This window comes from Triturus cristatus, chromosome 9 (assembly GCF_964204655.1).
Source record: "Triturus cristatus chromosome 9, aTriCri1.1, whole genome shotgun sequence".
In the NCBI taxonomy this organism is placed as follows: Eukaryota; Metazoa; Chordata; class Amphibia; order Caudata; family Salamandridae; genus Triturus; species Triturus cristatus.
The window spans coordinates 500,223,916-500,245,448 of record NC_140592.1 but is presented as its reverse complement, the minus strand read 5'-3'; the positions used below and the strand labels follow the sequence as shown (position 1 = coordinate 500,245,448).

Sequence of the window (21,533 nt, the reverse complement as noted above, 5' to 3'; positions counted from 1 at the left end):
CGATAACTAGCATTGTGTGCTTAAGAAAATCCCCTCCAATTATCCTACCTTCAGAAAACACTCTCTTTAAAGGATTTACCTTCCTCCTACAATGTGGCTCACCTAGCATGAGGTCTCCACAAAATGAGCATGCTCTAGCTGCAGTCCAATAAAAAAAAGAAAAAGGACTACCTTTGCGAGGCTCGAAAATAGAGCCCGATAGAGACCTGTTTCGAGGCCCCCTGAAAATAACTGCCGGTGCTCAGACCCGGTCCACTTAAAGCCCTGCATACATCCATCCTAAGCACTGCGCCATCCAAACATCTTTGAATCCATCCATACATTCCTACCTACATACATACATACATCTGTCCCTGCAACTGTCCTAAGCATCTATCAGCCCACCCGCCTATCCTAAGTACTGGTCCATTCATCCTTCCATCCATTCATCAAGCCAGCAATCCATTCATTAATTCATCCATCCATCCATCCATCCATACATAAATGTGTCCCTGGACCTATCCTAAGCATCTATCAGCCCACCCGCCTATCCTAAGCACTGTGCCATCCATACGCCCATACATCCATTCATACATCTGTCCCAGAACTTATCCTAAGCATCTATCAGCCCACCCTACTATCCTAAGTACTGGTCCATGCATCCATTCATCCTTCCATCCGTCTAGCTAACCATTCATCCATCTGGCCATCCATCCACTCGTCCTTAATTCACCTATCTGTCCTTCTTTCCGTGCACCCTCCTCCCCCGATCCTAAACACCCCGTATTATACTCATCCACCCAGCCTCTTAATGGGCCGAAAAGGCTGGTGATAACCATTGACAGGCAGATGTTTCTGATAAAGAACAAGAAAGCTTTCAGTTGCTCTTTGTGTACCATAGTACACCCCTTCTCTGGTTTTGTTTTAAACAAAGGTTGATCCAGCGAAAGAAATGTAAACCAGCTTTTCAGTGTAAGACGCTAATTCAGAAACATAAACTTTTGTCCATTTCTATATAGGAACACTGATTTAAATTGGCCGTAACTGACAGATACTGAATACCTGTAGTTCTTACATTTTAGAGAGCATACCAAACAGCTAATTTGGGGTGGTGGGAACCTGCCCTTCTATGGGGCATATTAACAACGAGGCGATAAAACATTATCGCCGCTTTTGCGGCCGTTTTCGGCCGAAAAGCGGCGATAATTTTATCGCAATATCATCAAGGACACGCTAGCGCGTGTTTCCTTGATGTAGAGCCCGTTTTTTCACAGCCTCGCCTCGCATCGCTAATGAGATGCAAAAGAGGCGTGGCTGTGAAAACAACACATGTTAATATCGTGAAGGTAGCTTCGCGATATTAACAAGGAGGTGCAGCGATAAAAAAAATCGCGCTACCTCAGCCTTAACTCAGGAATTTAACACCTGTTAAATTCCTGACTAAGGCATACTTTTAATAGGATATGGATTATGCTGATAGGACCACAGGGTCCTATCAGCAATGTTATCGCTGTTTTCAATGGAACATCGCTGGAAAACGAGCGATGTTCCATTGAAAACACCGCTATCGCTGAAATATTATCGCCATAGCGCTATGCATTGTAAATATAGCGTTATCATGGCGATAATATTCAGCGATAGCTGGCGATAATTTTTCTGTCGCTATGAACGGCCAGCGATAATTATCGCTGGCCGTTGATAATATGCCCCTATATTTCCATGTGAAGCACAGTATAGGAATATAAAGTTAATTCCAATACTACTATCTTCATATTAAAGAGGGATGTGAGAACTAAATGAGCCAGGCAAAGCGTGTGTTTTCATAGCACTAAAACAAGACACTGTGAAAGGTCAGAGCAGGGTCGGCTGCCTGTGGTTGTCTCCAGAGGCGCAACTAGAGCCAAATTTCGGGGGAGGCTAATTCTCTCAGCAATAGGCAGAGTGGGGATGCAGGGGCTCTAAAAAGGGGTGAAAAACAACAGAGCCTCATTTACAAGCAAATGGTCTTTTCAAGACCTGTGAAGTACTCCCGTGCGGCTGTGTGTGTGCCCGGGAAGCTGTCTCAGCCCGGGGCAATGGGCATTGCGCGCCTGGTCGTCTCTCTCCTAAGCACCCCACAATGATGTTGCTAATGCGCTGCAAAAAGAGAAGGGAAGGGAAATCCTGAGAGAAAATGGCTCTCTTTAAAGGATTTCCCTTCCCCTACAACGCGGCTCACCTGGCATGACGTCTCCACTTCTCAGTAGTGAGCGACATGCAAGCTCTCACTACACTCCAATTTTTTTAAAAAAGAAACCGGACTACCTTTGTGAGGCCAGAAAAGAGAGCCCCATAGAGACCCGTTTCGAGGCCCCCTGAAAGTAACTGCCGGTGCTCAGACCCGGCCCACACCGCTTGGTAGCCCATATCACATACAGCCATGAGGTGTACATGCGTCATCAGTTATGGGAGCAAGTAATACCGACTTGTGACGGTCTTGATCCCAACACCCACAGGGTGGGCTACCTAACGACGCCGGTGACCTGCTACACGCATGAAAGTCGGTTCTGCTGCCAAACCTAAGCATCCCTGGGCACCTGGCTTGGCAGTTCGGGCTGGACTGTTCCCATGGGGCACAGGGTCAAGACTGACATGCATATGGCTGGGTTCAAACTGGAAAGGCATGGTGAGCAAAAAAAAGATGGATTTAGGCCCAGATCTCTGTCCTGGGGTGAATGTATGACATTGTTCTGCATTCTGTCCATCAATTGTTGTTTTTGCATTTGTCACCCCGAGTGGGACGGGTATGCTCAGACGTGAGTCTCGTGCTCTCCATGCCACTGGAATCAAGCTATCCTGGCTGACGAGGGCTGAAAGCCCGAAACCGGTCCTAGGATGCTATTTCCAGTCCAGGGAGGACCTCGCTTGGCCGTTCGGGCTGGACTGTTCCCATGGGGCACAGGGTCAAGACTGATATGCATATGGCTGGGTTCAAACTGGAGAGGCATGGTGAGCAAAAAAACGATGGATTTAGGCCCAGATCTCTGTACTGGGGTGAATGTATGACATTGTTCTGCATTCTGTCCATCAATTGTTGTTTTTTCACCCGCAGGGGAACGCCCGGCCTGCGCTGAGTTTGGGGTACCCTGGGGTTATTTACCCAATGACATAAGGGAGGTGCGGGCTCCAGCGGATAATTTATAGTCCGAGTTTGGAATTTCTCTGCATTGAGAAGACCCATGATGTATACGATTTATTGAACCGCTGGGGCTCTTTCGTTTTCAGTGTCATCCGCCCGTGTTAGAATCCAGCCTAGGTCCAGTCCTCTTAGATTAGCTCAGGGGCAAGTGAAGAGCTTTTCAGTTTGGCCGGCACAGAGATGGCAATAACAAGGAGTTTCGCACTCCCAAACAGCCCTGGGTTGTTCTAATCAATCAGAGAGCTAAATAGGGACTTCTCAGTCCCATACACTGTACAGTAGAGGGATTGATATGAGCTTGGCCACCCGGGTGCAACAGCTTATTCCTACCATTGTTTCTTGAATTTCCAAATGGCATTCCTTATGTTAGGGACCAACGCCCACGTCATCACGCTACCGCGCAGAGTGGGCGTCACACGTGGATCCAGTACTTACTGGGCTTTTGGCCCTCCTTCAAAACATAACATTGGAGTTTGAGCTGGAAACTTAATAGATCCTTACACATTTAAAATGCATTGCAATTGTACAAGTTCCTTAACCTTATTTCCAAACCCCATTAATTTTACTGAGTAGCATATAGGATGTATATGTGTTGCGCACACATGCAGTGAAAGATTCACATTTGTAAATGGCAATTTAAGTTTTTTAATAAATGTGTCACTAATTAAGATTGAAGTTGTAGATGCCTTTGTCTTAAGGACGTATCATGAGCTGAGTGGGTCGCAATTATTACATAATTTCCCCAACACAGGTAGGTATTAAAGGTGATAAGAAATGGTCACATCCCTGGGGGTCATCTTTACATATAATACACACATTTTCCCAAGTAACAGAACATGAAATCAGAGGGGGTAAAGACAAACGTTCACCAGCATTCACTGCCCAAGTGTTAATATTTCTTTGTAAAATAGTATTTCTCTTAGTGCTGAATCATCTTTGTTTCTTCGACCCCATCCCCCACACAGCACAGAAACCACGCTCTTGGCCTTTGTGCTGAGTTTCAGGAGGTAATATTTGGTTGCCTCCGGGAATAAAAGTTCTTTGTCAAGCCCGGGTGCCCGTTTGTTTTGAAATATGTATATCCAGAGTACGATACAGTGACTTCGAAATATATAATCGTGGTTCAGGTAATAGTGCATAAAGAAAAGTATACGTGTAATGTTATTTCAAAATGTACGTTGTCTTGCATTCACTAGTTCCAGGTATCGAAATACTCTCCCTTTAGGAATAATCGGCGTTTATTCAAACACAGATGGCACCCAGGGCTTTCTTTCTCATCGACCTGTTTCACCCCAGTAGTATCACGTTAAAACATTTAAAAGAAACCGATTCACACCTCCGCCTGAGGTGGACTGCCACCAAATGCATTTTTTGATAAAAACTGGCGAAAAGCAGGGTTTGTTCCCGGAGAGGGCTCCGTGGTTTGATGCTTCCTCCCACAAGAGGAAGGGAAGACCTCCTGGCTCCCGGTCAACAAATATTTCAATGCCACGAGTCGAGGTTCCTACAGTGGCGTAACGAAACAAGAGGGGGCCCCCCTGCAAAGTACAGGGAGGGGGCCCCCTCTCCAACACCTACCACTTTTGCTGAGGGGTCCCCTGGAGCTCTGCACTCGGGGGGGGGGGCTTATGCTATTTTAATGCTGAGGAAAAATAATCACTGAAGTATTGCCTAATATGCATACAAACGCTGCAGAAAAAAGAAATAGGGGCATGCACAATTTACTCTGAATGTGTTTCTGCGAAGCACGATTGGGTATTTTCAACAAAGTGAAAAATTAACATTGTCATATTAACAGAACACTGCTCCTCCAGAGGAAGCATGGGGTTCAAGACATTTGGGACTTGCTGTTTGTCCGCTTTCATAGTTCCCAGCAGGCTGTAATGGAGAATATCTGTTGCAAAAGCCATCTGTCAAGTTTTTCATGTGTTACACCCCATCCGGAGGCACCGGACCCTCCAATAAAGAAGCATTAATAAATCAAATATCCTTGTAGGGCCGCAGGCTGACATCTGCAAAATGTTGCGAAAGAAAGGCTTATTTTATGATGGGTGTATGGCTTGTGGTGGATAGAGTCTTGCAAATGGCATGCAAGCAAACCCGGGGCACAGGTCCCTGAATAAAAGCAGCACCCACTGAAGAGAACTGAAGAGAGAATATAATTGAACTCAACCAGTGGTCGAAGTGGGGAAAAAAAAAGTAGGGGAACTGTAGGCAGAGAATCAGAGGGCGGTAATAACCCAAGGATTGGGCCAGTGGACGGAGTCAGAGGTGTGGTCAGAAAGAGCAAACTATTCAATTTTTAGTATTTGTTTGGCATTTCACTGACCAGTTACAGTTTATTACATTATTTAACCCCTTCAGTGCCCATGACGAGCTGGACTCGTCATGGGCTGCGGTGGCGCTGTGCCCATGACGAGTCCAGCTCGTCATGAACTCCGCCCGCTAATGCAAAGCGCGGCACTGGGCGGGGAAAGGGGCGGGCATGCAAGGGGTTAATCCAAACAATGGATGGATATGTTGATTAAAGGTTTAATATGAGTTATTGACATCAAAATACATTCACAAAGTAGGATACATTCCCAATCACAGAATGTCCCACATACGCTCAAAGGTGGAATCACAAGCTATCTGTCTCCGAGCCATGGTGTCTCTGTCATCAGAACTTCTCTTGCCCTTTTCCACAAGAGCAGTTCAAACATGAATGGTGAAATATCCAAGATTGCAAATGTATTTCACGTAATCATGGCTCTGCACAGATGCACAAATGCTGACTCCAGCACATGTGCTATCTCGATAGAATACAGTGCAGCTTAGAAGTGTCATATTGATTTTCATTTATACAGTGCAAGCAAATAACAGGATAAAATAAAACCTAGCTTTAAAGAATGACTATGAGAGTGATAAACTGTAAATGCCACAGTTTGTCTAAAAACAGACTCTCTGACTGCTCTGTTACGTATAGACTACCACTACCATCATGTTACAAAGTTAAATTAATTACTTACTGGGACAGCCTTTTTAGTTTTAAGTGATCTACGAAGGAGGCCTGCTGCTCGACACGATGATTACTTCTGTCGTCGGCTGAATAGGCCTGCGGCTGCACAGTATGCTGGGCGGGCCGTGAGCAAAAACACTGCTCATTGGGCCACTCCAGGTACTCATTTGACGATTCGCAAAGCAGGGGGGAACTTGCAACCCTTCACCATTGATTGAACAATTGCAAAATGGGGTGTGACCTAAATTACGCCGAGGCAGGGGCTCAGGCAGCTTCTGGCAGTACTGTATGGCTCACAATAAGGCGGCCAACTGGGCCGCGGCAAGCAGCGGCCTCCAATTTGAAATATTTTAAACACACGCAGTCACATGAGATATGAGCTCTTCCCCGGGGAGACTGGGACCCATATCAGAACTTAGTAAGCAACGTGCAGTTCAACCAATTATCAATATTTTGTGTAGAGTGTAGACCCGGCCCTGAAAAATAAATGCAGGTGCTAAGCACCGGCACAAATTAAGCACTCAGGGACGGCGAGGTGACAGGAATTGCCAGAGAAGGGGCACAACGGGGGCTTGTGAGGAAGAAAGGCTGAGAGCGGTGATAGGGGGAGCAATGGTGACAGCATGGAAATGAATGAAGGAGAAAGTATGGTGGAGAGAGGAGTGAGTGGAGATACGGTAAAGGAGAATGAGGGGGGAATGAACAGGGAGGGCATGAAGGAGGGTGGAACATTGTCCTTATAGAAGAAACCTGATGAGGCAGGATCAGGAATGGATGAAGTACAGCGGTGGGGTCTGGCGGGGGAATCATGATCCTGGTGGGTTATGGGGTGGGAGGGCAGCTGGAGCTTGGCAAGAAGCTGCAGCGGGGTGAGGCACGCACTGAGGTCCGAGGTAAAGGGAGTGAAGGAGAATGAGGCAGGAAAAAAACATTTTAGGAAGTGAGTCAAGAGGATATTATTGAGGGAGCGCTTGGCAGAAAAGAGGAAGCATAACACGGAAGAAGCATGGTAGGGGGTAGAGAGCATGTCAAGGGGTACGGAGGAGGGTGTCAAAGACCGTAGAAGGGTGAGGAAGCATGACATGAAAGGACAGGGAGGGCCGAAGGTGGTGTGGTACAGAACACACAAGAGATATGGCAGGAGGGGAGAGGCCATGATGCAGAAGGCGCTTGGAAGATAGCTGGTGCGCGAGACATATATATATGCGCCGTTATTGTTTCTGGTAGTGGGGCAGTGTAAACTTTTTGGGAGGCTTGATAAAGTTATGAACTCTGGAATATTCCACCCTGGCTAGAAGTACAGAGAGTTGTCACCTAGCGCCAATGGCTATCATCAGTGCTGGGCTAGTGTACGCACCTGTAGAAATGCCACAAAAGTCTTTGGGTCACCCTTTAGAATCCCAGCAGGGCTCACTCAGCCTTTCATCCTCCTAGATTCTATCAAATGAATGTCATTGGTTGGTAAATAGTACCGCTATTACTTTTCATTGTTCAGAACCTCCAGGATTTAACGATTTGCAAAACAATCGCGAAATCTGCAGTTTTGTAAAAATGCCGCGATTTTTACAAAACTGCCCGCGAAATTTGGACGGTTAGGCAGCTCTTGGAAGGAGGCCCCTTTTAGGTGTCTGTGCTGACAGGACAGCTGTCTGCAATGTCAATATGTGTGGCATATTTGTTAGGCCTTTGCAGGTATCAGCAGATACACGTTACAACAATGTCTAATGTTTCAGGAGCTGGGGGGGGAGGTCTCTTTTTAGCAGATCTCGCCCAACCTGCTGGAATGTTGGCCCCACATGTGTATTCCTGCACATCACCCTCGTGGGGAACAGGGCGCGGCTTCACTCATAAAAGTAACCCCTGCCCCCCCACCCACCCATGGTGAATCTCTGGTAGATGCCGGAAAAGCGAGATTTCGTCCAGCCTGCGCATCCTGTGGGGGAGCAGGAGAAGGAGGTGTGGGGGGAGGGGGGCTGATGTGACCAGCGGAAACTGCGAGCATTTGAATGAAGAAAACACTGCGAGGGACGGAAAGATGTGCAGCGTGGAGAGGGGGAGCTGCGAATGAGACGTGAGGATGAGGATTGGAAGCGATGGAGAGGGAAAGGGACAAAGAGTGAGGGGGCGCGAACGGGGGAGGGCTGGATGATGTAGAGGTGAGGGGAAGATAGATTGGAGGAAGAGGAATGGTGAAGAGACAAGAAGGGGTGAGAAGTGTGAGATGTGAAGGAAGAGTGAAGGAGCTAGAAAGGGAAAGGTCAGAAAGAAATGGAAGGTGTGAGATGGAGAGGGCGGGAAGGAAGATAGAGATGGCAAAAGAGAGATGGGATAGAAGAATTAGGTGTGCGAAAGGAGGCCAAGGCTAAAGAGGGGAGGGAAGGGAGAGGCCTTGAGGGGGGGCAGAACGAGGTTAAGATGGGGAAAAGAGGAGCAGAAGAGATGGGAGAAGAAGGGAGAAAGAGTACAAGATGTAGAGAGCGGTGGGAAAGGAGAATAGAGATGCGAGGAGAATGAGTAAAAGGTTCCCGAGCGGAAACAGAGGGGGCGGTGAGAGCTTGAGAGCTGAAGTGGGGGAGGGGGGCAAAGAGGAGGGAAGAGAAAAGGAGGAGAGGTGGGGAGATGGAATATAAACCAGAGACAAAGTTAGAAGAGATGGGAAGACAAAGGAGAAGTGCGGGAAGTGAATGCGTCAGAGAGGCAGGAAGGACAAACTGAAAGCAGGAGGGAAAGGCATGAAAGAAACAGCCGTGCACTGAAAAGAACCAAGGCAGAAAATTGGAGTGAAAAAGAGAGAGAAAAAAAAGAAGAAGAGAATAGAGCGAGTAAGGAGGAAAGAGCATTTGAAAGAGAATGATTAGAAGCACTGGATTATTGAGCAGGGAGAAAATAAACCGGGGCTTACATTTTTATAATTCCAGGCTCCCGGGATTGGCATAGAAACTGCCTTGTGTCAGTGTTGTTATCTGTTTGCTATAGATTACTGAAATCATAAAAATCACATTCAGGCGCGCAACACCCATTGGGCTCACCGAAATTTGGCTCTAGTTGGCTGCCTGAGTCTGTATAACAAGTTCGGATGAGGAGTGGTATATATAATTGTAAATGAGTGTAGAGTCACCAATTTAGAGTAGGACTACTGTTGGCACCGAAAATGAAAGATTACACTTCACCCTCTGGAAGCCCCATAAGCAATATTACATACATAAGAAAGACAAAAAAGGCCTGCATTTTAGGGGCTGCAAACTTTTTCCCATTAAAAAAAGGTTTTGGCTAGCCATAAGAAGAGAACTGAAATTTAAAGTTGTCTAACAGCACACATGCATCCCAGTTTTTTTTTTTTGCATTCTGGGAGCTCTAGTCCTGAGTTTGTAATGACAAAGGTATACTACAAGTATCAGAAAGGAAATGACAAAAAAGGAATGATATCTTATGATGGGGAGTAGAAGGTTGCGGGGAGGCGCCCATGGGCCTGTGATAGGAATGATTTGCATTCCTCAATTGGGAATTTTTTAAAAAGTGGATATATTGAATTGTGCAAACCTCTGACACCCATCCAATGAAATGCACCCTTTCCAATAGGGTGATGCGTGCCAGGGCCAGGCATGACCTTGGCAGATGGGCTCCTGAGACCCAGATTCACCCCTCTTTAAATCCTGCTGTGTGAATGGGGCGAGGGAGCACACACGGCTCTTTAAAGAATTGCCCGTAGGTCCCAGAGGAGAGGGCTGGTGAGATCGTGAACTTGTACTACATTGTAATTAATGTGCCCTCTCCAACTGGGAGTGACTGCAAATCTGGGACGTCTGTCACCCCAAATTCTGCTAAAGCACCCCACTGCAGGCTTGCATCATCAACTGCTGTTCCAGCACTGAGTTCTCATGCACAGCTGTGTCAGTGCACCCCCACTACAGGGCTGCAGCACCCCTTGCTATTCCAGTGCTGATAACTCACACACTGCTCTGCATCTGCCAGGGCTCCTGGGTCTAGGCCTGCAGCAGCCCCTGCTTTTGCCTATCTGAAACCAACATATAGCATAGGTCTGCCAATGCACCCCGACGCCTGCTGCTATTTCACTACTGGGACCACAAACATAGCGCTGCCAATGCACCTCAATATAGCAGACATGCCAACCCTCCCGATTCAGGCGGGAGACTACCGATTTCAAGGCTAGTCTCCCGCCTCCCGATTCCTGCAAGCAAAACCCGATTCCTCGGGGGTTTCAGCTGACACAGCTTGGTTTTGTGTAACGTGCTAATTCTTCCAGCAATAGTTTGAGTGGTGATGCAGGGGCTCTGGAAGGGGTGAAAAAGCAAAACAAAGCCTCATTAACATACGAATGGTATTTAAAAGACCTGTGAAGTACTCTGGGGCGGCTGTGTGTGTGCCTGGGGAAGGGCACAGGTGGGGGGGGGGTGTATGCACTGCCAGCAACCTGCCAGGCCAGTACACAACTCTTGCATCGATCACCCTCTCTCTACCTGCCATTGCGCTCCATGCTTCTGAAAGGTAAGAAAAAAAACGTGCATTTTGCGTTTCAAATGTCCGATGCTGCTGCAGGACACTTCCAAAGCCCATACACGACAGTAACCCGATTCAAGGCCCCATTCTCCTGAATTATTTTTTAAATCTCCCACTTAGCTCTTCTGAAATGTTGGCATGTATGATATAGGCCAAAAAGAAGTCGCCGACTTTTTTTTCCAAGCGCTGAGAAAAGCATGCTGTGTTGCGGTGGCATCCGAGTACAGACCTGCAGGACGCCACGTATGCCAGAACTCCATCATTCATTCGTCACTTCCTGCTCCAAACATGTCTCCGTCTGCACACTTTCAAAATATATTTTTTCTTTTCAGGTACTTTAATGATAATGATATCTATGCTATCCGACGCACATGCCAGAAAAGGCTAACGAAGGGTGTCCTTCATCACAAAGGGAATGTTCTCATCCCTTACGACTAAAAACACTGAAAGAGGTCCCTAATCGAAATCCAGTCGTAAGCGTTAGTTTACAACTGAATTTGCCGTTTGTTTTTACACCTGTCAGCATGCGCACAACACCCATTGGAGTCAAAGGGCTTCAGCCCCCCCCCCCCCCCTGTGTGTGGCAGAGGTGGGTCTGTGCGTCTGTAAGTGATGTATGCGTTTCATGCATTATTAAGCAACTGAGAAGGCAATTAACATTTACTCACAGCGTGTTGTGACAACTGCCTTCCACGAATCATAGAAATTAATTTACTGTTTTTCATAAATGTCCGTTTAAAACATGATAGATGTTATCATGCCACGCCAATCACATGTAACTACCTATTCATACGATTTGCAGTGTAAATAATTATCACCTTGGGATAGGCAAAATCGCCTTTCCCCGAGGCCTTCCATCAACGTGCTGTGCAGGCCTGGATAACTGAACACCTATGCACGTGTTTACAGCTATACTCCCTAAAATGGCGTGCTCTAGCCGCCAGATCTGAAAGTGAAAGTACACAGATGCTGGAGAGCCAATGTCACGTTGAGTTCGTTATTCGCATTTGACTAGCGCCCAGCGGCGTAAGGGAGCTTAGGTGTCCCCCCCCACCAAACATGGAGGAGGGACACCCACCCTCCGGACCAAGTCAGGAGCTCTCAATCCAGGGGCACACCAACCATGTACAGTGCCAGAAGGGGGACGGGAGCTCGGGCCCCTCGCACCGCAGGCGCTGCTTGGACTATTGTTACGCCTGTGCTAGCGCCATCCTCCGTTTTTCAGGGAGTCGTAGCGCCCTTTCTATCTTGCGAAAGTTCCTTGAGTGAAACGTGAAAAACATCAGTTGTTTGCGCCTGTCGGTTTTTGGTGTTTGATCCCGTGATTTTAGTAGAGAGCATCTTGAATGTTTAGAATGGAACTGTTTTCTGGGCAATAATGCAAAGCGCGAACACGTTTTGTCCTGGGAGATCTTTGTAGTGTGTAATGGGGATGGGTGGGTGGTCCGAGAGACTCTTATGTTCTTTTTTTTTCCTCGAGTGGTTGGTTTTCCTTTACTTGTCCGAAGTAAATGTTCTCTATCTCTCCATCACAATCCAGGTAGGTCATTATGACGCAGCATTGCCCTCTTGAGAGAACGGTGTGTTGCTGTTATATTTATCAGAGGGTTTCCATGGTGCGTGTTTCTGTGGCAAATTACAGCGCTATTACTTTGCCGACTGCAGTGTTTATGCCAAATAGATGGCATTGTGCACCTGCTGATAGAAGGGTTCTGTCACGCAGGTGCTGCTGCCCGAGGATGACAAGTACTGTGCGCCTTTCTCTGAAATGATGACTCACAACTACATTAGTGCGTGGAAATTGCCGTTGGGAGTCTGTTGAAAGTGCAGTTGTTGAATGTTGACGATATTCTGAGTTTGTGCTATGAGGACCAGGCGCGCAACACCTATTGGACTCATAGGGCTTCAGCCCCCCCGTCGTATGTGGCAGCCCGGGATGAGGCAGCTTACCGGCACACACACAGCCGCGCCCGAGCACTTCACAGGTCTTTAAAAAGACCATTTGCATGTTAATGAGGCCTCGCTTTTGTTTCAGCCCTTCCAAGAGCCCCAGCAGCTCCACTCTGCCTATTGCTTAAAGATTCAGCTCCCCCCTCCCCCGTAAATCAGCTCCACTCTGCCTATTGCTTAAAGTTTCATTGCGCCTCTGCTCTGTGTCTACATACCCGTTGCTTGCAGTCCGAATTTCTGTTCTTGATGCTGTGACGGAGCACCGGGGCTGCAGGGCTCTGAAGTCTGGGAGGGGCTGGGTTTGTTGACTGGAGTGGCTGTTGGGCACTGGCACGCAGTTGATCAGTGCCAGTGCCAATTTCGAGCAAAAGCCTCTGCACAATTAGGGAGGCCTTCCAAAGGAAACACGTGCTGCGTGCACAGAGAAGGCCTGCAAAGAATTATGGGAAGGAGTGCAAGGGTGGGGGCAGGACCACAAGTGAGCTCTGCAACTTGCATTGAAGTCCACTGTGATTGGCTGTCAGTGTCATGTGCTTTTCAGTACATGTTATACACACAGCTCACCATATCCAATTCATTCACGTCCTTATTCAGTTCATTCAGTACTCTATGCAACTCAATGTGATTCATATCCAATTTCAGTGATGCCTATATTAATTTTAACAACAGTATTATTTGCTTCATTGTTAGTTATATAAATTTCAAGATTTGACATATTTAAACCATTTGTAACGAAAATGTTTCAATTCATTTTTAAATTAGCTTTTGTGTTATATCAACTGTATGCAAAACAGCACACTTTCCTGTAGTAAATGACAGCACCTTAACACATGGGACAGCATGTCATTTAATACATTAACAGTCCAGCAGGATCCTTCTTTTCCCAGAACATCTTTTTCACACATAAGGATGGCACCTCCAAAGCACAGTGGCATTAATCAAAGCTGTAATGGGGCCAAGATGGCGCTTCGGGTACTATTACATTTAGAGCTTTTGTCCAGGAATCAATGTGTATGTACATTCCCATCACGCATCCATCCCTCCCCCATTCTGCATGTTGGGCCACATTTTTCATGGATTTCGATGACATTGATTTCATGAGTTAACAAGTAAGCTTGCAATGGGCCCCACATGTTGTTGGGTTGGACACAAAGGAGAATAGTGGAAGAGTAGAGTTCCAGTTGGTCATTGTAGTATATCATATCATGCTACCAGGTCCTCAAAGTAGGTATGTGATCCCTACCCATCATACATGACACACGCCTCTTTGCCAACAGTAGTGCCATCAATGTGAACCGTCACACGGCGTGACCTTAGTATAGCTCCTAGAACATGAAATACTTTGCCCCAGTAGCTAGCAAGCAGTGGGCATGCTCAGTTCAGGTGCAGGAAGCCCACTTATAGTGCGTTACACCTTACACACCTGGAGTGGCCTGTAATTTGTGAGTAATCAGTTTGAGGAGAGTATGGTATGTCCGGTGTAAATATGCCGACGGAGATAGCTCCTCAATTTTGCTACAACATTAAGGCCACTCCTTATCCGTAATTAGATCTGCCAGGTCCACATCCCACAGCACCTTGGTACTAGGCCTTAGTGTTGAGAGCTCGGCCTGTATGGAGGAGTAGAGCTTGGTTACCAGTTGTCTAGCCGTCTGTGCATTTAAGACAGGGGCGCAACTAGACCCAAACTGTGGGGGAGCTAAGACTCGCAGCCAGGGCCAGCTCGAGAACTGGTGGCACCAGTTACCACAGGCTTTTTTGGTGATCTCCGCTCCTATAACATCCTTCTCAAAGTATTCCCTCACTACCACTCTCCAATACTGCACTACATCTTTCATTAGCCTTTCTCTGATGTACATTTCATTTTTTTATAGTGTAACTCACAGTTCACTCACACTCAGTCGTGTGATCTGCATGGTACACATTCTTTGCAACAGGCACATTAACCCTCTGCGCTACTTTGCAGTGAGTCAAAACAGCCACTAGACAAAAAATTCAGCGCCCCCACCAGAGTCAACGCCAGGTGCAGCTGCATTAGTCCCTTCGCCCTAACACCAGTCCTGACCCCAGCAATTGGGCAGGACAAGCATTTCCAGAAATGGGGTCAGAGCTAACCTCTTAGCCATTATATGAGGGAAAAGATCTATGTTACTGGTGAGGTGTGATACTTCCCCCAAATTCCAGCAAGCAAAAACAAGTTAACAGATTTCTTGTAGATGATTTAAGGGAGAGTAGATTTCTGGTCTGAGAATGTTTTTGAAAGGTTTGGGATAAAATTTGCTAAAACACCACAGACCCTTATAGGGCATTCATGAAATATTCCAGTACTTTCATGGTGCACCAGGGAAACCTGGCCTTTCCTCATAGCAGATCACATTTTTTTCAAATGTCTTAAGTCCGAAATTACTTCCACTATACCAAGGTCATCATTATTTCATGGGTGAAGCCCTTATGCCAAGGAGTACTTTCAATATGACAGTGACAGAATTTCATGTCATGTCAGGGGTACCCCATATGCTAAGAATCACATGCATCATGTCAAGGTCTTCAGCCAGGTGTGGCGGCGTGTTTTCTGTGTCCCAGCTGCTGGGTATGACTGGGCAATTGGCTTTCTCAGTTAGACAGTTCAAGTCCCCTCAGCCAATGATGGTGTCTTCATAGAAGCATATCAGGGCCTGCAGTTTGCCATAGGTAACACATCCCATCCATATGCTGTTAGTGCCCTTGTCAATAAGGCAAGAATAATCTCCAGAAGCACACTTGCACACATAAGACATATACACTCACAGACTCTCTCACACACACATTCTCATTATATGTCTTGCACTCTCTCCTACATATGTACTCTGTCACACTCACACACAGACACACTGCCACTCACACTTCCATTAGTCAATCTGCTTTTATTGTGTTAGATTAGCTTGCTCGGCTGCTTCTGCTATACCTGCCTTTCCTTTAAGTGAAGCTTAATAAAAACATATTCTCTACACGCTATCCAAAAATGATAATATATTGCCTTGTCAATTTTTGGTACAAGTATGATGTGAATGAAAAGTGCACTTCCTTAAAATAGCTGTACAGGACTTATATTTGGTTTCACGTGTGGATCAAACAGTTACAGTATTGGAAAATAACTAATCTACATACAACATGTAATATCACAGCATCCAACTGATCTAATAAAATGCTTGAATTCTTCAGCAACCATGGATTTTATAATGTAACACTTTGCATTTTGGGTTTTTGAGACCCAACTTACAATGTAAAGAAACACCACATGTCCCAGAATGAAGCATTGTGGTGAATGGAAAACTAGGAATGGCTGAAGATGTCTCACAATCCTTAATCACACCTCAAAGCCTCCCATTGTAGGGCTGAGGCTTTGGATATGGTGCTGGATTGAGGATTGTGTGCCAAACCTTGTGCCTCCCACATTCTCAGTCCGCTCTCCCCTCTTGCACCAGCCCCGTTGTTGCAGATGGAATTTAGTATGCATTTACTACTTTGGAAAGAGCAGGTATTCTGTGGGTGCCTTTATAGAAATATGTTTATATTCTTGAGAGTTGTGTCATTTTCATATGTGCAGGATAAGAGGTATGATCATTTAAGTGCTTGGTGATGGTGAATAGTATGAAGGAGTGCAGCGTGAGTGGTGCGAGTGTAGGGTAAGAAATGTGCCAATGTGAGGGTTGGGTGAGCTAAATGCAATGTTAGAGGAGGGCCCATGTGAGTGTCGGGTGAGAGGAGTGCGTGCAGAGTGACAGAAGTGAATGCAGGGTGGTATGAGCAGTTTAAATGCAGGGTGAGTGGTGTACCTGTGTGTGGTTCAGGGTGAGCGGTGAAAATGAAGGGTGGTCTGTGAGAGTGACGGGTGAGTGCATGGTGAGAGGAGTTACTGCAGAGTGAGTGGTGTGTGCTGGCAGGATGAACAGATTGCCTATATGGAATGCAGGCTGAGAGGTTTGTCTGTGTGAGTGCAGGATGAGAAGAGGAAGTGCAGGTGAGTGGTGTGAGTGCAGAGTGAGTGCTGTGCTTATTTGCATGGTGTGAGTGTAGGGTGACGGCTGTGCCCATGTGAGTGAATGGTGAGCTGCCTGAATGAAAGGAGTACCTATCAGTGCACAGTGAGCGATGTGACAGTGTGAGAAGAGGGTGAGAGGAGTGACTGCAGGGTGAGTGATGTGACAGATGAGTTTAGGTGCAGGTGAAAGAACAGAGTGAGAGGAATTAATGCATAGTGATTGATGTGCTTGTTTGAGTAAGATTGCAGAGTGAGCCATGAGAGTGACAGGTGAGTGAAGCATCAAATGAGTGCAAGGTGAGTAGTGTGATCGTGTAAGTGCAGGCTGAAAAGCGTGAGTAATTGGTGAGTGGCATGAGTGCAGTGTATTCACTGTGAGTGAAGGGTGAGCAGTGTGCTCATGTGACCGCAGGGTAAGGTGAGGGAGGACGGCTTGAGTTCAAAGCAAGGAGAATGAGTGCAGTGTGATCGCTGTGAGTGCAGGGTGAGCAGTGTGCTTGTGTGATTGAAGGGTAAGAGAAGGATGAACAGTATGAGTGCAGGGTAACATCGTGAGTGCAGTGTGATTGCTATGAGTGTAGGGTGAGCAGTGAAAGTTACAGGTGAGTGGAGTGTTATATGCGTGCAGGGTGAGCGGTGTGCAAGTATGAGTGCAGGTTAGGAGCAGGGTGAATGGTATGAGTGCAGGGTAACAGCATGCGTGCAGTGTGATCACTGTGAGTGTAGGGTGAGCAGTGAAAGTTACAAGTGAGTGGAGTGTCATGTACGTGCAGGGTGAGCGGTGTGCAAGTGTGAGTGCAGGGTAGGAGGAGGGTGAAGGAGTTTGAGTACCTGGTGAGCAGTGTGAGTGCTGTGGGACTGCTGTGAGTGCAGGGTGATCGTAAAAGTGAAGGGTGAGAATGAGGAGTGAGTTGTCTGAATGCAGGATGTAATCCCAGGCACCTGGAGTAACTCACCTTTGAATTGACGGCTGCCGTAGGGTTTCAGATATAAGCTAAACTAATGCTATTATGGCATCAATCAGGGATTGAGAGTGGAGTAAATAAATGAAGTGCTGATCCTGCAACAAACTTTCAGTCTCCTGATTCGGGTTTCCAGCTGACAGGATGTCTACCGGCAGCACCAGTATTTTGATGTCCCAACCAGTACAGAAATAAGTGGAATCACCTAAATCCAGTACTTCTAGCACTTATCTGCCCCAGCAGCTGGAGCTGCAGCAGCCCGGGCCGAGACACACGAAAGAAGGGACCTAAAGCCCTTTTAGCCCTACAGACATTGCAGGCCTGATTTAAGAACATGGTTAATATCTTGGATTCAGCAGCTCCTCAGGAAACAGATGATAGTGCTCTCCACTCAATGCACGAAAGCAAAAGTAGGTGATTGTGCCCATCAGGGGCAAATCAGCTTTTGGGAAACCTAAAAATTGGATGGTATGGAATAGCTTACTTAGTCAGTGGATCCCCCATTTAGTCAACCTCTACAGGACAACTTTGTCTTTAGTCAGCAGTATTAAAGTGAAGTGATGCAAGGATTGTTCAGTGGAATAGAGTATTGGGCAACCCAGCCTTCTACGGATCTCCTCCCATGCCAACTGTGTGCATGCCACAGACTCTCTCCCTCCTTGGCTGCAGCGTGGGGCCTGCCGAGCAAGGCCAGCAATGGATTGGGGTGTGCGATTGTTGGATGGTGGTTTGGTAGTAGGTGAAAGTAGGTATCTACTGCTAGTATTAACACCACAATAACAATATAAGGCCCAGTCAAGGTCTTGATAAGTTATTCCCCTGCTCAACCCTTGATAGCTGGCTACGAGCAGGCAAAGTTATCTCAGGAGACAGGTGTGTAAAGCACCAATACACTAAATAAGAAAGACACTACAGACAATAAAAGTCCAACACCAATGTATTAAAATAGGAAATATTTTTATGATTTAAATGACACCAAAATGACAAAGATCCAATGTAGGGAACTGGAGACATACATTTTCAAAGATTAAATGTAAAACTGTGCTTTCTAGCGGCAAAAAGTTAAAAGTGCTAATTGCAGCTATGTGGATGCACCAGACCAGGACCAAGTCAAAATTCAGGCCCACCATGATGAAGAGCGGATCAGATGCACTTGGGGGTTTGGGCCGGTCAAAACTTTACCTTTGGACGTAGTCACTTTTTTGGTTCTTTTTCTCTCAATGTCATGCGGGTTTCGTCAGCAGGCAATGTTTGGTGTCAATGACAGTGGCTTTGTCCAGCGGGGCCCCTCAGTAAACTCCTGGAGGTCTCATTGACGATGCAGAGCTCCGGAGTATCTGCAATAATAATTTTAACATGTGTCATATTTCAAAATAAGCCATATTCATTTCAATAGAGGCAATATTAATTTTGATGTGTATCATATTCATTTTAAAGCATACCATATTCATTTTGCAAGTTTCATTATAATTTCAGCATGGGTCATATTCATTTTAAGGCATGCTGAATTAATTTCAAAGGGGCTCATATTCATTTCAATGCGTGTCATATTCATCTTAGCATGTGTCATATTCCTTTCAATTGATGTTTCATTGATATTAACATATCTTAGATTGATTTTAACATGAATTATAACCATTTCAACACATATTATGATCGTGTCAATGCGTATCATATTACTTTCAATGCAAGCCGTATTCATTTTGATGAATGTCATGTTTATTTTAACTTTACTTATATTCATTTTAAAACATGTCAAATTCATTTTAATAAAGTTTATATTCATTTCAACATATATTATATTCATTTTAATATGTGTTATATTCCTTTTAAATCATGTCATATTCAATTCAGTGGATGTAATATTAATAATACAACGTGTCATATTAATTTTAACATGAGTCATATCCATTTCAAAATATGTGATATTCATTTCAATGCTTATCATAAACATTTCAAAGCATGTCATATTTATTTTGCCAGAGGCCAGTTTATTTCAGCATTGGTCATATTCATTTTCAAGCAAGTTACATTTATTCAAATGAGACTCATATTCATTTCAACACATGTCACATTCATCTTAGCATGTGACATATTCCTTTCACTGGATATCACATTCATATGAATACTTATTTTTTTAATGTTAACATGAGTCATATCCATTTCAACACATATCATATTCAATTTAATGTGAATCATACTTTTTTTAGTGCAAGCCATATTCATTGTGATAAATGTCATGTTAATTGCAACATTACTCATATTCATTTTAAATCATGTCAAATTTGTTTTAATAAAGCTTATATTTATATCAACACATGCCATATTCATTGTAATGTGTCCTATTTCTTTCAATCAATGTTATATTTATTTCAATGGATGTCATATTCATATTAACATTTGTCATGTTCATTTTAAGATGCAACTGACCCTTTTTAATATATATTATATTTATTTGAATATATATCATATTATTTTCAAGGCATGCCATATTAATTTTGATGGATGTCATGAGAATGTCAGCTTTGGTCATACTCATTTTAAAGCTTACCAATTTCGATTCAATAGGGCTTATATTAATTACAACACAAGCCATATTTATTTTAAATCATCTATTAATTTCTGTATCTCTCATATTCATTGCAATCTGAGTAACATTAATTTCAAAGCAATTCATATTCATTGCAACATGTGTAATGTTCATCTCAGTGTATGTTATATTATTTTCAATGTGCATAATATTATTTTCATAATATAACATTCATTTCAGTAACTTATATCCATTTCAATCTGTAATATACATTTCAATGTACGTCATATTCATCTTGGCATATGTACGTCAATTCAAGAAATGTCCAATTCTTCTGGATGCTTATTGCATTCGCTTCAGTGATAGCTATATTATTTACAGTGAGGGCCATATTCATTTTAGTTTGACTGATATATATTTCATTATATCTCTTATTCAATTCTGAGTGTGTATTATTCATAATAATCACTAAGTAGCACATTCACTCTGCCAGGTTTCATATTTGTTTTGACACAATTTACATTCATCCTGGTGTGTGTGAAATTTATTTTGGAGCACTCTATGCATTTCAGGAGGTGCCTTATATGGAGATCTGTAATTTTGACATGAACGGCTTCCCATAAAGGGACCCTGTATGGTTGTCACGCCTGAACTGCCTTCCTAGAAATGTGAGCAACAACCGAAAAGGTCTTCCACTCCCTCAGTCTTTAATATATTCTGATAGGATCTAACCACTGCTGACACCAATATGTGGAGACCTGACCCGCTTTGCTATCGCAAACCTTTCCACCCGCTCACTTCCTCCCCCTTACATCCTTCCCTCCCATCCAAAACTGCAGACTGAAGTCTAGCCTTAGCAGCCCTGCCCGAAAACCATTCAGTCCTTTACTAGATAAACCACCAGCCAAGCCCCGCCCTCTTCAAAACTAGACAGCAGCAACGGACTGTCAGAGGACTGCTCGGATAAATGCACGTGCGGACGCCACAGCCAATCAGCGCTTAGGATTTTTGTGTGTCGCACAACGATTGGCTAGAAACACCAAATGCTCCAATCCTATGTAATTTAGACGTTAGCAGCACCGCCCACTCCCAGCGACGCTCAGAGTCTGTTCAGGCGTCGGATTGGTTGGTGTTGGACCAGGAAATGCCTGAATTACGAACAAATGGTATCCTTTTTCAGTCCAAGAACGTATGAAGATATTAGGGTGAATTATTTACGGACGGTGCGTGTAAGTAGTAGATAGTTGGCGACCTTCCCGGGCTGGGGTGCTTGCAAGTAAGGGCATACATTAGGATTTTATTAATACTCTTGTTCTCGAAGAAAGGACATCCTCTTTTGGGAAGTATGGACATTCGGTGTATGAAAGTGATTTTGTGACGGGGCGGTAAACACTCCC

At 45.1% G+C, this 21,533-nt stretch overlaps 1 protein-coding gene across 5 annotated transcripts in view; it reads left to right on the top strand.

Annotated features, from left to right (window-relative positions):
* The first annotated feature begins 21,221 nt into the window (after positions 1–21,221).
* The window catches only part of LOC146798202 (putative palmitoyltransferase ZDHHC24), a 167,176-nt gene continuing 166,864 nt past the window's right edge, over positions 21,222–21,533 (top strand). Inside the window, exon 1 of one of the 5 annotated variants that reach the window (XM_085625482.1) lies at positions 21,222–21,359. The gene's annotated coding sequence lies outside the window, so the exon portion shown is untranslated. Of the gene's footprint in view, positions 21,413–21,533 lie in introns of all 5 variants that reach the window. The other 4 variants (XM_085625481.1, XM_085625485.1, XM_085625483.1 and 1 more) reach the window with 4 other exon arrangements.